We start from the raw sequence: 15,187 nt of genomic DNA, 5'->3' as shown, positions 1-15,187 counted from the left end.
AACTAACATACCCAGCTGCTTTGAACTGACTGACTCATGTTTCTGGGCTTAAATGCATGATAATTTTGATCCTGCTGGCCTAGCGTAGACCATACAGTGTTTGCCGAGGTCGCAGGGTAGGTCACACAACAACCTTGTTGACCCTAGCAGCGACGTAGAGAGACAAGGTTTAATGAGATTGCCCAGGCCGAGTGTGACTGTTTGTTGGTGAAGTCTTTTCTCCAGACTGCGCAAGCAGGCAGTCGTTCAGGCCCGTGGTCATGTGATGAGATCACTGAGTTTAGGAGTGGGGGATTACTTGGCGGGCCCAGGGTGATCGGGTTCATCAGGCCAGGGACTCAGGGCAAGAGTTACATGTGCTCTGTATAAAGAAAGAACATATATATTACTGTAGGGACTTACAGAGCTAGAGGGTTGGGTATTCCTGACCCTGTGCCATTCTAAAAGGAACACTCTGTCTCTATAATGAAATGCTTTTGGAACATTCCAATGCCACAATTCCTGATAACTTGTCAAATCCTTTGTTGATAGCTTTGTTTTTCTATTAGAACTGCATGAATGTGTCTTAAAACAGGTTGTTGTTGACGTGCCCAGGGTGGGTGGGAGGGAGCACATTGCGTGCTATAGTCCTTTGGTGGTGTGACCAGGAAGCAACACTAGAGGTATTACATTTTTATTTTACTAGGCAAGTCAGTTAAGAACAAATTCTTACTTTCAATTTTTTGGTTACTAGCCCAACATTCTAACCACTAGGCTACACTGCCGTCATCACTGGTCAGGATTAAGAAGGTCTCCCAGCCCTATAGCCCTAGTCTTAGACCATGCTGGCATGTTCTCCAGGAACACATGTGGTGGGAGAAAGCATGGATTTATGGAGCGCTGACACAGACTCCACAGGGAAAGTCTACTTTGGAAGCTCCACAATGCTTTGCTTTGCCCCACCATGAGCCCACCCGACCCACAGCCGTTTCTCTCCCTCAATCCAATACAGACATGGAGCCATCCAGAAGAATAAAGACAGAACTGTAGAGCGCCCTGTCAGACCAAGGCACTGCTGTCAATAGGACATGCTGTTGCATATTCAGGAGATTCCAGCTATATGTCAATAGTTCAGCCTCAGTGACACTTTATTTCACTACTAAAGCCTTGTAGTCAATGTTGCAGGAACGAATTAACGCCAAGTACGGAACAAAATGAAAGGGGGATTGAGATCTAGGATTTCCAACTAGTTGATTTCCTTGATGTTGAAATATAAATAAATGTGAATTTAGGTCTAATGCATATCTGTTATGGATAATCCAGCAGCACAATCATTCTGGTGAAGAGAAAGCCTGTCTTTCCAATGTGTGGACACATGTTTCCCCTTGTTCCATGTGCTGTGTAGCTCTAACTAAAGACAATGAGCTTCTTATGGTGCCTAATCAACAGGTCAGACACAACATGCTTGCATATCAAGATGCAAACCACCAGATATTTAGCTTAAGGATTACAATTTACTGCCTCAGAGTTTCTGCCTGTCATTTCAAAATCTAGTTTTTATATGCATTTGGTTGAGTTGTCAACTAACTTGAATTCAACGTGAAATCAAACAAACATTTTAACATGTCATTGTATTTAGGTTAAAAGTTGGGTCAAAAAAAGATGACATTTCCTTACATTGATGACTTTTGGAAAAATCCGATCAGTTTTCCAGGTTGATTCAACTTTATCGCATATCATTTTTGTTGTTGAAATGATGTGGAAACCAGATTAAACCAGATTTTGCCCAGTGGGTTGGTTGTGTCACCCGTATGAATTCCAACTCAGAGAAGTGGTGTGGTCTATTGCTAACTATGGTTAGATGTTTGTCCAAATGACCCCTTTGACTGCAAACTGTCTGGAGACTCTCTATACACAGTCACACTAAGCCATGCCTAACCTTCTCTGGATTCTCCTTGGAGAGGAGACTAGTGACAGCGACACAAGTACAACGCTACAACTCTCTTTTGAGTTTGGGCTCCATGTCTGCTGCCTATTATTAACCAGTATAAGTGGCAAAGGTTGAAATTCTGTTTCTTTAGTAACTCTGACTTTCGCATGAATTGCACATTGATGGGAATGGTTTCTGCATACAACAGGTTGCATAAAAAGCATCTCCAGTTGGGGATTCACCTGAAGAGTCCATACGCAATAACTGTCCCACCCACAGACCACACAAACCCCTCAGGGGGATTTTCTAACAACAGATTGCAGAAAGATGAACAGGATCGTAAACCAAAAACTGGCATTGGATCCAAATTCCGAAATTCTTAGCTTTTAGCTTTCTCACATAAACCAAGAAACACATTATATGCTAGTTTGTTAACTCTGGGAGATATAATCTTATGAAAACACACTCATTACACTCCTAGTCTCACCCCTGTCAATGAAAGATGCATGTATGACTAAATATGTGCTTAGATTTGTCAACCTGTGAAGGCTTAAGAAAGAACCAGGGAGACAACAGGCAACTTGAGGGGAAAGCCGCGCTGCCCCGTAGTCTAAACCAAATCTTATTGTTCCTGTTTTCCATAGCTGTGGGAGTGGGGGGCAGGCATTCCCTCAACTACCCCTCCCCAATGGGGGGTGGTGCAGAAAAAAAGCATTTGCCCACTCTACAGATGGCTAAATCGGTCCGCTAATACAGGACTAGTAAAGGCACAGTGCACTACTTTTGCACAGTGCACTACTTTTGTTACTATGTATAAGGGAGAGGCAGATTTTTGGTTGTTGACTCCGCTAGAGACAGCTACATCTTTTTTTTTAAATATTGTTTTTTGTTTTTCAAGGGGTTCTGGAGCACCCTCAGCCCCCATACTTCCTGCAGCTAGGACCCCATCTCAAAGACACCCTCTCCTCATTCTCCTTCCCAATTCTCTCCATTCTCTCTCTCCTCACTCTCCCTCCCCAGCCCTCTCCCTCCCAGTCCTTTCTCTCCTCCCTCTCCCTCCCCAGCCCTCTCCCTCCCCAGTCATCTCCTTCCACAGTCCTATCTCTCCTCCCTCTCCTTCCCCAGCCCTCTCCTCTCTGTCCCTCCTCAACCCTCTCCTCCTTCTCCCTTCACAGTCTCTCTCCAAGCTACGCTTTACTCCTCCAGCTCTGAGGCAGTTGCCAGGCTGGTAATTAAACAGTGCCTCCACTCAGTGTCTCTGTCTCCTTGGGGGGAGTCTCTCCCTGTAATGCACCCTCCATTTTGGGTCCAGACGGCAGTTGATGAGGGATTATCTGCTGGTGGAGGGACGGCATACTGCCATAATATAAAATGAGTTCAATTCACGGCAGTCGCGTTGGGTGAATGTGCCGCTACCTTTCCCACGGTTCCTTTGCATACACACGCACATGCACACACACACCCAGGCTCTCTTCACCAGCAGACTACCAACATTAGCACCATTACTCCCCTGGATTTGGCTATCAGGCCTCTAAGATATACTTCATCGCTCACTGAATTGGTCAGCCTCAGAGTAGTCTATAGAGCACAGCATGAGGTAAAGTTCAATATGGATGAAATACATTTAATTTAGGCGATTAAGATACATCAGTTGATTATTATATGGTCTGCTGAAACACATATCATTTCATGTTGTCAGCTCTTAAGACAACCAGAGTTAAGATCTTATTACTGTAAACTGTATGGTAAAATTGTCTCGCAGGCCCTATTGACGTGCATTCCACTATAATTTCGAAGGCCTCAGAGTGCCCAGAAATCCTTTAACTTGGTCATATTAATGATCAATCTTTCAACAGGGCTCTCGTGTTCTAGGGGTTTGTATGTTAAAAGGAAGTTGGTTCTGTATTGAATGAGCGACAGTGTTTGGAAAGAAACACAATCTTTCGCTGCGCTGCTTCTTACAGCTATAAACCTGGCCTGGGCTTCTATGGTAGAGCTGTGTGTACTGCTGTGTCACTCAGAACTACCTAATGCCAACAGAGTGTTACTCTGGGGGGGGGGGGGGGGGGGGTATAGTGTGTCTGTCTCTGCTGGAGAAACACATGATCTGGATCTGTAAATCTGCCATGTCAATGGTTTGTCCCAAATCCAAATGGCAGCCTACCCCCTATATAGTTCACTATTTTTGACCGAGGCACAAAGATCTTTGGTCAAAGTACTGCACTATATAGGGAATAGGTTGCCATGGGACAGAGAAAATTTGAGTTTCTTGATCTCCAGAACAAACTGCCAAGTGACAGGGAAATAGGATGGACCGGAAAAAATTGTGAATAAAACCCTTAGTGGTTATTTTCTGCTTTCTATGATCAATTGTTATTTTTCATGGGAAGTCACCAACGGAATGTCTGCGTGCTACCCTGAAAATAGTTCTAGATGTACTTTGAAGAGACCTCTTGTGGCATGTCTTGTGGGGCATGTCTATGCATGGCTGTCTGAGCTATGTGCTTGTTGTCTAAACAGACAGCTCGGTGCTTTCAACATGTCAATACCTCTCACAAAGAAAGGTAGTGATGTAGTCAATAGCTCCTCTATTTTGAGCCAGGAGAGATTGATATGCATATTATGAATGTTTGCTCTCTGTGCACATCCAAGGGCCAGCTGTGCTGCCCTGTTCTGAGCCAATTGCAATTTTCCTAAGTGGCTCTTTATGGCACCTAACCACACGACTGAACAGTAGTCCATGTGCGACAAAACTAGAGTCTGTAGGACCTGTCTTGTTGAAAGTTGTCACGACTTCCGCCGAAGTCGGTCCCTCTCCTTGTTCGGGTGGCGATCGGCGGTCGACGTCACCAGCCTTCCATCCATCGCCGATCCACTTTTCATTTTCCATTTGTTTTGTCTTTGTTTTACACACCTGGTTTCAATTCCCCAATTACATGTTCATTATTTAACCCTCTGTTTTCCCCATGGTTTTTCTGCGGGTTTGTTTTATGTATTTCAGTCCTTTTGTGTGGGCTTGGTATTACTACATGTATTTGGTAATTTTGAGTAAAGTTACTTTTATTACTCATCTCTGCTGTCCTGTGACTGACTCCTCTGCACCAGCTACACCCAGACCTTAATAGTGGTGTTAAGAAGGTAGAGCAGCATTTTACTTTGGACAGACATCTCCCCTTAGCTACCGTTGTATCAATACGTTTTGACCATATCAGTTTACAATCCAGAATTACTCCAAGCAGTTTAGTCACCTCAACTTGCTAAATTTCCACATTATTTATTACAAGATTTAGTTGAGGTTTAGGGTTTAGTGAATGATTTGTCCCAAATACAATGCTTTTAGTTAAAAAAATATTTAGGACTAACTTATTCCTTGCCACCCATTCTGAAACTACCTGCATCTCTTTGTTAAGTGTTGCAGTCATTTCAGTTGCTGTAGTAGCTGACGTGTATAGTCTTGAGTCATCTGCATACATACACACACTGGCTTTACTCAAAGCCAATGTCATGTTGTTAATAAAGAAAATATTTCAAAAAGTAAGGGGCCTAGACAGCTGCCCTGGGGAATTCTTGTTTCTATCTGGATAATGTTGGCGAGGCTTCCATTAAAGTACACCCTCTGTGTTCTATTAGACAGGTAACTCTTTATCCACAATATAGCAGGGGGTGTAAATCCATAACATACATTTTTCCAGCAGCAGACTAGGATCGATAATGTCAAAAGCTGTCTAACAAAACAGCCCCCACAGTATTTTTATCATCAATTTCTCTTAACCAATCCTCAGTGATTTGTGTAAGTGCTTCCCTATAAGCGTGCTGTCTGTTGTCTATTTGTTATCTGTAAAATAGCATTGTATCTGGTCAAACACAAACACAATTTTTTCCAAAACTTTACTAATGGCTGATTTGTCAGCTATTTGAGCCAGTAAAGGGGGCTTTACTATTCTTGGGTAGCGGAATAACTTTTTCTTCCCTCCAGGCCTGAGGGCACACACTTTCTAGTAGACTTAAATTGAAGATATGGCAAATAGGAGTGGCAATATCGTCCTCTTTTATCCTCAGTAATTTTCCATCCAAGTAGTCAGACGCCGGTGGCTTGCTATTGTTGATAGACAACAATAATGTTTCACCTCTTCCACACTCACTTTACGGAATTCTAAATTACAATGCTTGTCTTTTATAATTTGGTCAGTTATACTTGGATATGTTGTGTCAGTGTTTGTTGCTGGCATGTCATGCCTAAGTTTGCTAATCTTGCCAATGAAAAAATCATTAAAGTAGTTGGCAAAATCATTCAGATTTTGTAACGAATGAGCCTTGTGATTGAATAAATGATGGAGCTGAGTTTGCCTTTTTTCCCAAAATGTAATTGACTGTGCTCCAAAGCTTCTTACTATCATTCTTTATGTATTTTATCTTTGTTTCATAGTGTAGTATTTTATTATTTTCTTCAGTTTAGTCACATGCTTTCTCATTTTGTAGTATGTTTGCCAATTGGTTGTGCAGCAACAGTTAATTGCCATTTGTTTTGCCTCATCCCTCTCAAACATACAGTTGAAGTTGGAAGTTTACATACACTTAGGTTGGAGTCATTAAAACAAATTTTTCAACCACTCCACAAATTTCTTATTAACAAACTATAGTTTTGGCAAGTCAGTTAGGACGTCTGCATTGTGCATCTGTCACGTTCTGACCTTAGTTCCTTTGTTTTGTCTTTGTTTTAGTATAGTCAGGGCGTGAGTTGAGGTGGGCAGTCTATGTTTGTTTTTCTAGGCTGGTTTTTGAGTTTGGCCTGGTATGGTTCTCAGTCAGAGGCAGGTGTTGTTAGTTGTCTCTGATTGAGAATCATACTTAGGTAGCCTTTTTCCACCTGTGTTTCGTGGGTGTTTATTTTCTGTTTTGTGTGTCATAGACAGGACTGTTTCGTTTGTTCATTCTTCCTAGTTGTTGTTTTGTTTAGTATTCAGTTTAGTTTTATATTAAAAATCATGAACACTTACCATGCTGCACCTTGGTCCTCACCTTCTTCCACTGATGACGGCCGATACAATGACAGAAGTAATTTTTACAACAATTGGTTACAGACAGATTATTTCACTTATAATTCACGGTATCACCATTTCAGTGGGTCAGAAGTTTACATACACTAAGTTGACTCCAGAAAATGATGTCATGGCTTTAGAAGCTTCTGATAGGCTAATTGACATACATCATTTGAGTCAATTGGAGGTGTACCTGTGGATGTATTTCAAGGCCAACCTTCAAACTCAGTGCCTTTACTTGACATCATGGGAAAATCAAAAGAAATCCGCCAAGACCTCAGGAAAACAATTGTAGACCCCCACAAGTCTGTTTAAATCCTTGGGAGCAATTTCCAAATGCCCGACGGTACCACGTTCCTCTGTACAAACAATAGTACGCAAGTATAAACACCATGGGACCACGCAGCCGTCATACCGCTCAGGAAGAAGACACGTTCTGTCTCCTAGAGATGAACGTACTTTGGTAGGAAAAGTGCAGCAAAGGACCCTGTGAAGATACTGGAGTAAACAGGTACAAAAGTATCTATATCCACAGTAAAAACGAGTCATATATCGACATAACCTGGAAGGCGGCTCAGCAAGGAAGAAGCCACTGCTCCAAAACCGCCAGGCTACGGTTTGCAACTGCACATGGGGACAAAGATCATACTTTTTGGAGAAATGTCATCTGGTCTGATGAAACAAAAATATAACTTTTTGGCCATAATGACCATTGTTATATTTGGAGGAAAAAGGGGAGGCTTGCTAGCCGAAGAACACCGTCCCAGCATCATGTTGTGGGGGTGCTTTGCTGCAGCAGGGACTGGTGCACTTCACAAAATAGATGGTGTCATGAGGAAGCAAAATTATGTGGATATATTAAAGCAACATCTCAAGACATCAGTCAGGAAGTTAAAGCTTGGTCGCAAATGTGTCTTCCAAATGGACAATGACCCTAAGCACACTTCCAAAGTTGTGGCAAAATGGCTTAAGGACAACAAAGTCAAGGTATTAGAGTGGCCATCACAAAGCCCTGACCTCAATCCTATAGAAAATGTGTGTTTGCAGAACTGAAAAAGCGTGTGCGAGTAAGGAGGCCTACAAACCTGACTCAATTACACCAGCTCTCTCAGGAGGAATGGGCCAAAATTCACCCAACTTATTGTGGGAAGCTTCTGGAAGGCTGCCCAAAACTTTTGACCCAAGTTTAAGTTTAAAGGCAATGCTACCAAATACGAATTGAGTGTATGTAAACTTCTGACCCACTGGGAATGTGATGAAATAAATAAAAGCTGAAATAAATAATTCTCTCTTCTGTTATTCTGACGTATTTGACTAAGGTGTATGTAAACTTCCGACTTCAAATGTACATTTGACAATTTCACAATCCAAGGGGATTTAACAGTTTTCAACAATCATTTTCTTAGTGGGTGCATGCATATCAGTAACTGGGATAAGCAATTTCATAAATGTTTCAAGTGCAATGTCTGTTTGCTCCTCATTACACATCACGGACCAACAAATATTATTTTCTCATCAACGACATAGGAATCACTACAAAACTTCTTCTATGCCCTCTTATGCACTTGACTAGGCCTAGACTTTGAACTTTGAATTTCCTAGATATGGCTACACTATTGTGATCACTGCATCCAATTGATCTGGATACTGATTTCAAGCACATTTCTGCAGCATCAATAAAGATGTGATCAATACATGTTGATGATGTCATTCCTGTGCTGTTTGTAACTATCCTGGTAGGTTGACTGATAACCTGCACCAGGTTGCAGGCACTGGTCACAGTTGAAGCTTTTTCTTGAGTGGGCAGCTTGGTGAAAGTCAGTTAATAGTTAAAACACACAGAAAATATACATCTCTGTTGATATCACATACATTATTAAGCATTTCACACATGTTATCCAGATACTGACTGTTAGCACTTGGTGGTCTAATGTATAATGTATTGATTGTTTTGATTGTTGTTATGCTGATTGTGACATAGGTAAAGAGGTTGTTGTGTGCTGAAAATTTTGACCAGTGACCATTCTCAGCATGCCTTGGTGAGTGAAGAGGTGAACTCTGATCCTAAGAGTGAAACGGATCCTAATCTATTTGATTTATATCCATTGCCAAATTGCCATTTTTGATGATACAGATAATACTCAGGAACTAGGTTTATGCTAATGGAACATAGAGTCCATAGGCGATGCCTTATACATAGTGGGATCATGATGCTTGTCCTGTGTCATGTTCATTAGGCACTAAACGGAAGAAATGTGACTTAAACAGGGAGTCACTATCTGGATTTGTCTAACAAGATATGCTAATTTTTGTTTCTACAGATGGTTCTACGGGGAAGAAAATTGTTATTTATTCCATGCTGACCAATGGGGGTATGCTCAGTATCGATATGATGAATTGTTTTGTGCTGATGGAAAATGTATTCCAATTTAGAAGGCTGAGAATTTCTTAAACCATAGTTTAATGTTTATATCAATCCCAATGAAGGATATTTTATGTTAATGTAAAAACTCAGTGAACCAACGAATGATCATTTACAATGGTATTATACTAGTGCAAGGAAGATTATGCTTAAAAGTTGTTTGATGGTTTTCTCATCTGTGTAATGTCTTTCTAAACCATGTCATTTTATTTTTAAGTTGAGTTAATTCTCAAAATGGGGGAATGTGATAGAAAAATGACATATTTACCTGATTTGTTTAATATTAATAGTTAACAATTAATTAACAAATAGGACATTTCTGTTCTGTTTAATTCTGTGTTTCTGTAAAGAGATGGTTTCCACTCTAGTTTCCTGCAGTTAGTCTGCTAGAGATAGCTTGAGCTGACAATGTCTTGGTGATAAAAACCTAAAAGCTGGCAATTCATAGACAAGATCTGGTGTATGTGACCCAAGATAGAGATAGCCTAGAAGTGTTTAGAGCAATACCTCCTTGTCACATCTGCCTGGCATCTGGGAAACTACGCCGGGTTGGGGTAAAACACCATCCTGTGTAGATAACCAAGGTGTCTTATGGGACTTGGAACCAGTCTGACTAAGCATTTTTAGGTCCCATATATCTTCTGTTTTTTTCATTATCAGTTAAGCACTCGGCAAAACACTTCAGAGTGTGGGCTCGACGGTTTCATTATTGCAATAAGTCATCGATATGATAAAGACAATAAAGAGGATTGTTTGAACGAATGACCAAGTCTCTCTCAGTACTGAATTTCTATGACAGCTTCCCAGAAGAATGGGCTTTAGGCGAGGCAGATTAACCTGTAGCCATATTACTTCAACAGTATTTAACATGAAATCCTCTCTAATCTTTACAGGAATGTGGTTCTGAATATAAACAGACACAGCAGTGGTTCAAAATGTAGAACCCAGTTCCTACATTTGAATATAAAAATGGATTTTATCAAACAAAACTATGTTACATTGTATCTCTGGGGCCCTCAGGATGACAAATCAGAGCAAGATTACTGAATGTAAGTACATTATTTACTTTCAGAGGTGAATGTATCAAACCAGTTGGCATGATAAAAGTTTTTGTTGTTGTGCACTCTCCTCAAACAATAGTATGGTATTTATTCATCAAATCAAATCAAATGTATTTGTCACATACACATGTTTAGCAGATGTTAATATGAGTGTAGCGAAATGCTTGTGCTTCTAGTTCCGACAATGCAGTAATAACCAACGAGTAATCTAACTAACAATTCCAAAACTACTACCTTATACACACAAGTGTAAAGGGATAAAGAATATGTACATAAAGACATATGAATGAGTGATGGTACAGAGCGGCATAGGCAAGATGCAGTAGATGGTATCGAGTACAGTATATACATATGAGATGAGTATGTAAACAAAGTGGCATAGTTTAAATTGGCTAGTGATACATGTATTACATAAAGATGCAGTAGATGATATAGAGTACAGTATATACGTATACATATGAGATGAATAATGTAGGGTATGTAAACATTATATTAAGTAGCATTGTTTAAAGTGGCTAGTGATATATTTGACATCAATTCCCATTATTAAAGTGGCTGGAGTTGAGTCAGTGTGTTGGCAGCAGCCACTCAATGTTAGTGGTGGCTGTTTAACAGTCTGATGGCCTTGAGATAGAAGCTGTTTTTCAGTCTCTTGGTCCCAGCTTTGATGCACCTGTACTGACCTCGCCTTCTGGATGATAGCGGGGTGAACAGACAGTGGCTCGGGTGGTTGTTGTCCTTGATGATCTTTATGGCCTTCCTGTGACATCGGGTGGTGTTGGAGTGTGGGGGGCAGGTAGTTTGCCCCCGGTGATGCGTTGTGCAGACCTCACTACCCTCTGGAGAGCCTTACGGTTGTGGGCGGAGCAGTTGCCGTACCAGGTGGTGATACAGCCCGTCAGGATGCTCTCCATTGTGCATCTGTAGAAATTTGTGAGTGCTTTTGGTGACAAGCCGAATTTCTTCAGCCTCCTGAGGTTGAAGAGGCGCAGCAGTCTTCACAATGCTGTCTGTGTGGGTGGACCAATTCAGTTTGTCTGTGATGTGTACGCCAAGGAACTTAAAACTTACTACCCTCTCCACTACTGTCCCATCGATGTGGATAGGGGGTGTTCCCTCTGCTGTTTCCTGAAGTCCACAATCATCTCCTTAGTTTTGTTGACTTTGAGTGTGAGGTTATTTTCCTGACACCACACTCTGAGGGCCCTCACCTCCTCCCTGTAGGCCGTCTCGTCGTTGTTGGTAATCAAGCCTACCACTGTTGTGTCGTCCGCAAACTTGATGATTGAGTTGGAGGTGTGCGTGGCCACGCAGTCGTGGGTGAACAGGGAGTACAGAAGAGGGCTCAGAACGCACCCTTGTGGGGCCCCAGTGTTGAGGATCAGCGGGGTGGAGATGTTGTTACCGACCCTCACCACCTGGGGGCGGCCCGTCAGAAAGTCCAGTACCCAGTTGCACAGGGCGGAGTCGAGACTCAGGGTCTCGAGCTTGATGACGAGTTTGGAGGGTACTATGGTGTTAAATGCTGAGCTGTAGTCGATGAACAGCATTCTCACATAGGTATTCCTCTTGTCCAGATGGGTTAGGGCAGTGTGCAGTGTGGTTGAGATTGCATCGTCTGTGGACCTATTTGGGCGGTAAGCATATTGGAGTGGGTCTAGGGTGTCAGGTAGGGTGGAGGTGATAGGGTCCTTGACTAGTCTCTCAAAGCACTTCATGATGACGGAAGTGAGTGCTATGGGGCGGTAGTCGTTTAGCTCAGTTACCTTAGCTTTCTTGGGAACAGGAACAATGGTGGCCCTCTTGAAGCATGTGGGAACAGCAGACTGGGATAAGGATTGATTGAATATGTCCGTAAACATACCAGCCAGCTGGTCTGCTCATGCTCTGAGGGCGCGGCTGGGGATGCCGTCTGGGCCTGCAGCCTTGCGAGGGTTAACACGTTTAAATGTTTTACTCACCTCAGTCCGCATGTTTTGGTTGCGGGCCGTGTCAGTGGCACTGTATTGTCCTCAAAGCGGGCAAAACAGTTATTTAGTCTGCCTGGGAGCAAGACATCCTGGTCCGTAACTGGGCTGGTTTTGTTTTTGTAATCCGTGATTGACTGTAGACCCTGCCACATACCTCTTGTGTCTGAGCCATTGAATTGCGATTCTACTTTGTCTCTATACTGACGCTTAGCTTGTTTGATTGCCTTGCGGAGGGAATAACTATACTGTTTGTATTCGGTTATGTTTCCGGTCACCTTGCCCTGATTAAAAGCAGTGGTTCGAGCTTTGAGTTTCACGCGAATGCTGCCATCAATCCACGGTTTCTGGTTTGGGAATGTTTTAATCGTTGCTATGGGAACTACATCTTGAACGCACATTCTAATGAACTCGCTCACCGAATCAGCGTATTCGTCAATGTTGTTGTTTGACGCAATACGAAACATATCCCAGTCCACGTGATGGAAGCAGTCTTGGAGCGTGGAATCAGATTGGTCGGACCAGAGTTGAACAGACCTCAGCACGGGAGCTTCTTGTTTTAGCTTCTGTCTGTAGGCAGGGAGGAACAAAATGGAGTCGTGGTCAGCTTTTCCGAAAGGAGGGCGGGGGAGGGCCTTATTTGCGTCGCAGATGTTAGAATAGCAATGATCCAAGGTTTTACCAGCCCTGGTTGCGCAATCGGTATGCTGATACAATTTAGGGAGTCTTGTTTTCAGATTAGCCTTGTTAAAATCCCCAGCTACAATGAATGCAGCCTCAGGATATGTGGATTCCAGTTTGCAAAGAGTCTAATAAAGTTCGTTCAGAGCCATTGATGTGTCTGCTTGGGGGGGAATATATACGGCTGTGATTATAATCGAAGAGAATTCACTTGGTAGATAATGCGGTCGACATTTGATTGTGAGGAATTCTAAATCAGGTGAACAGAAGGACTTGAGTTCCTGTATGTTGTTGTGACCACACCACGTCTTGTTAACCATAAAGCATACGCCCCCGCCCCTCTTCTTACCAGAAAGATGTTTGTTTCTGTCGGCGCGATGCATGAAGAAACCAGCTGGCTGCACCGACTCCGATAGCGTCTCTCGAGTGAGCCATGTTTCCGTGAAGCAAAGAACGTTGCAGTCTCTGATGTCCCTCTGGAAAGCTACCCTTGCTCGGATTTCATCAACCTTGTTGTCAAGAGACTGGACATTGGTGAGAAGTATGCTAGGGAGTGGTGCGCGATGTGCCCGTCTCCGGAGTCTGACCAGAAGACCGCTTCGTTTCCCTCTTTTACGAAGTCGTTGTTTTGGGTCGCCAGCTGGGATCCATTCCGTTGTCCTGGGTGAAAGGCAGGACCGCTTCGCGAAAGTCATATTCTTGGTCGTACTGATGGTGAGTTGACGCTGCTCTTCTATTCAGTAGTTCTTCTTGACTGTATGTAATGAAACCTAAGATGACATGGGGTACCAATGTAAGAAATAACACGTAAAAAACTAAAAACTGCATAGTTTCCTAGGAACGCGAAGCGAGGCGGCCATCTCTGTCGGCGCCGGAAGCTACTGTAAATTGGACACCGGTTAGATTAACAAGAATTTAAGCTTTCTACCCATATAAGACATGTTTATGTCCTGGAAAGTTGGCTGTTACTTACAACGTCATTCTAGTCACATTAGCACACATTAGCAACAACCGTCCCAGTATAGGGACACCGATCCCGTTCAGGTTAAATCCTTTGTTGTTGTAATGAATTCTTTACAGTCATGTTTTCATTTATTATATTTTAAATAACTTTATGACACTGTCATGAAGCATCATGACCACCCTGTGTCACTTTTCTTGGACTAAGAAAATACACTTTATGACACTGTCAAGAAGCATTATGACCATCCTGTGTCACTTTACTTGGACTAAGAAAATACACTTTATGACACTGTCAAGAAGCATCATGACCATCCTGTGTCACTTTACTTGGACTAAGAAAATACACTTTATGACACTGTCAAGAAGCATTATGACCATCATAATCATATAAGCCAGATATGACTCAGGATAAGACCCAGATGCAGACAGCTAGAATCACAGATGTTTATTGACCAAACAGCCTCCACAGCCTCGGGTCCGGAGACCAATGCTATGGATTGGGTACATTGAGAACTCAGTCATTGCAGGGAGTATTTGCCCATCGGCCTCCCTCGCCGGCACAGGATTCTTCTTTGTGGAGAAGAAGGACAAAACCCTGCACCGGCGGGGGAGGCCGATGAGCGAATACTCCCTGCAACGAGCAAATTCTCAATGTACTCCTCCATAGCCTTGGTCTCCGGACCCGACATGGAGCAAAGCCGCCCCCCGAGGGGGTGTAGCGTCCAGGAGAAGGTCAGTGGCACAGTCATTGGGTTGATGTGGAGGGAGAGAAGTAGCGCTGGCCTTTTGAAGACCTCCCCAAGGTCCAGGTCCTCCGCAGGAATGGCGGAGAGATCCGAGGCTTCTCTCAAGCCTACAGGAAGACGTCCCGGGGCAGGCTGGGCTGACTTGAGACAATGAGCATGGCAGAACGAGCTCCAACCCACGATGCGGGTGACTCTGCCAATAGAGGGCCCATCCAGCACTGAGTGGAGAAACCAAGCTCCGACACCAAGGTAGCATCGATAAAGCTCTCATCTGCCCCAGAGTCAATGAGCACCCGGAGCAACGGACAATCTGAGAACAGGTATAAATGCATAGGAGATAATGGGGAATATGGGCGACACCTGGAGGGGGGTGGAGACAAGCACAAAGACAGGTGAAAC

Source organism: Oncorhynchus kisutch, linkage group LG10 (genome assembly GCF_002021735.2).
Source record: "Oncorhynchus kisutch isolate 150728-3 linkage group LG10, Okis_V2, whole genome shotgun sequence".
Classification (NCBI taxonomy): Eukaryota; Metazoa; Chordata; class Actinopteri; order Salmoniformes; family Salmonidae; genus Oncorhynchus; species Oncorhynchus kisutch.
This window is presented reverse-complemented; position numbering follows the sequence as displayed.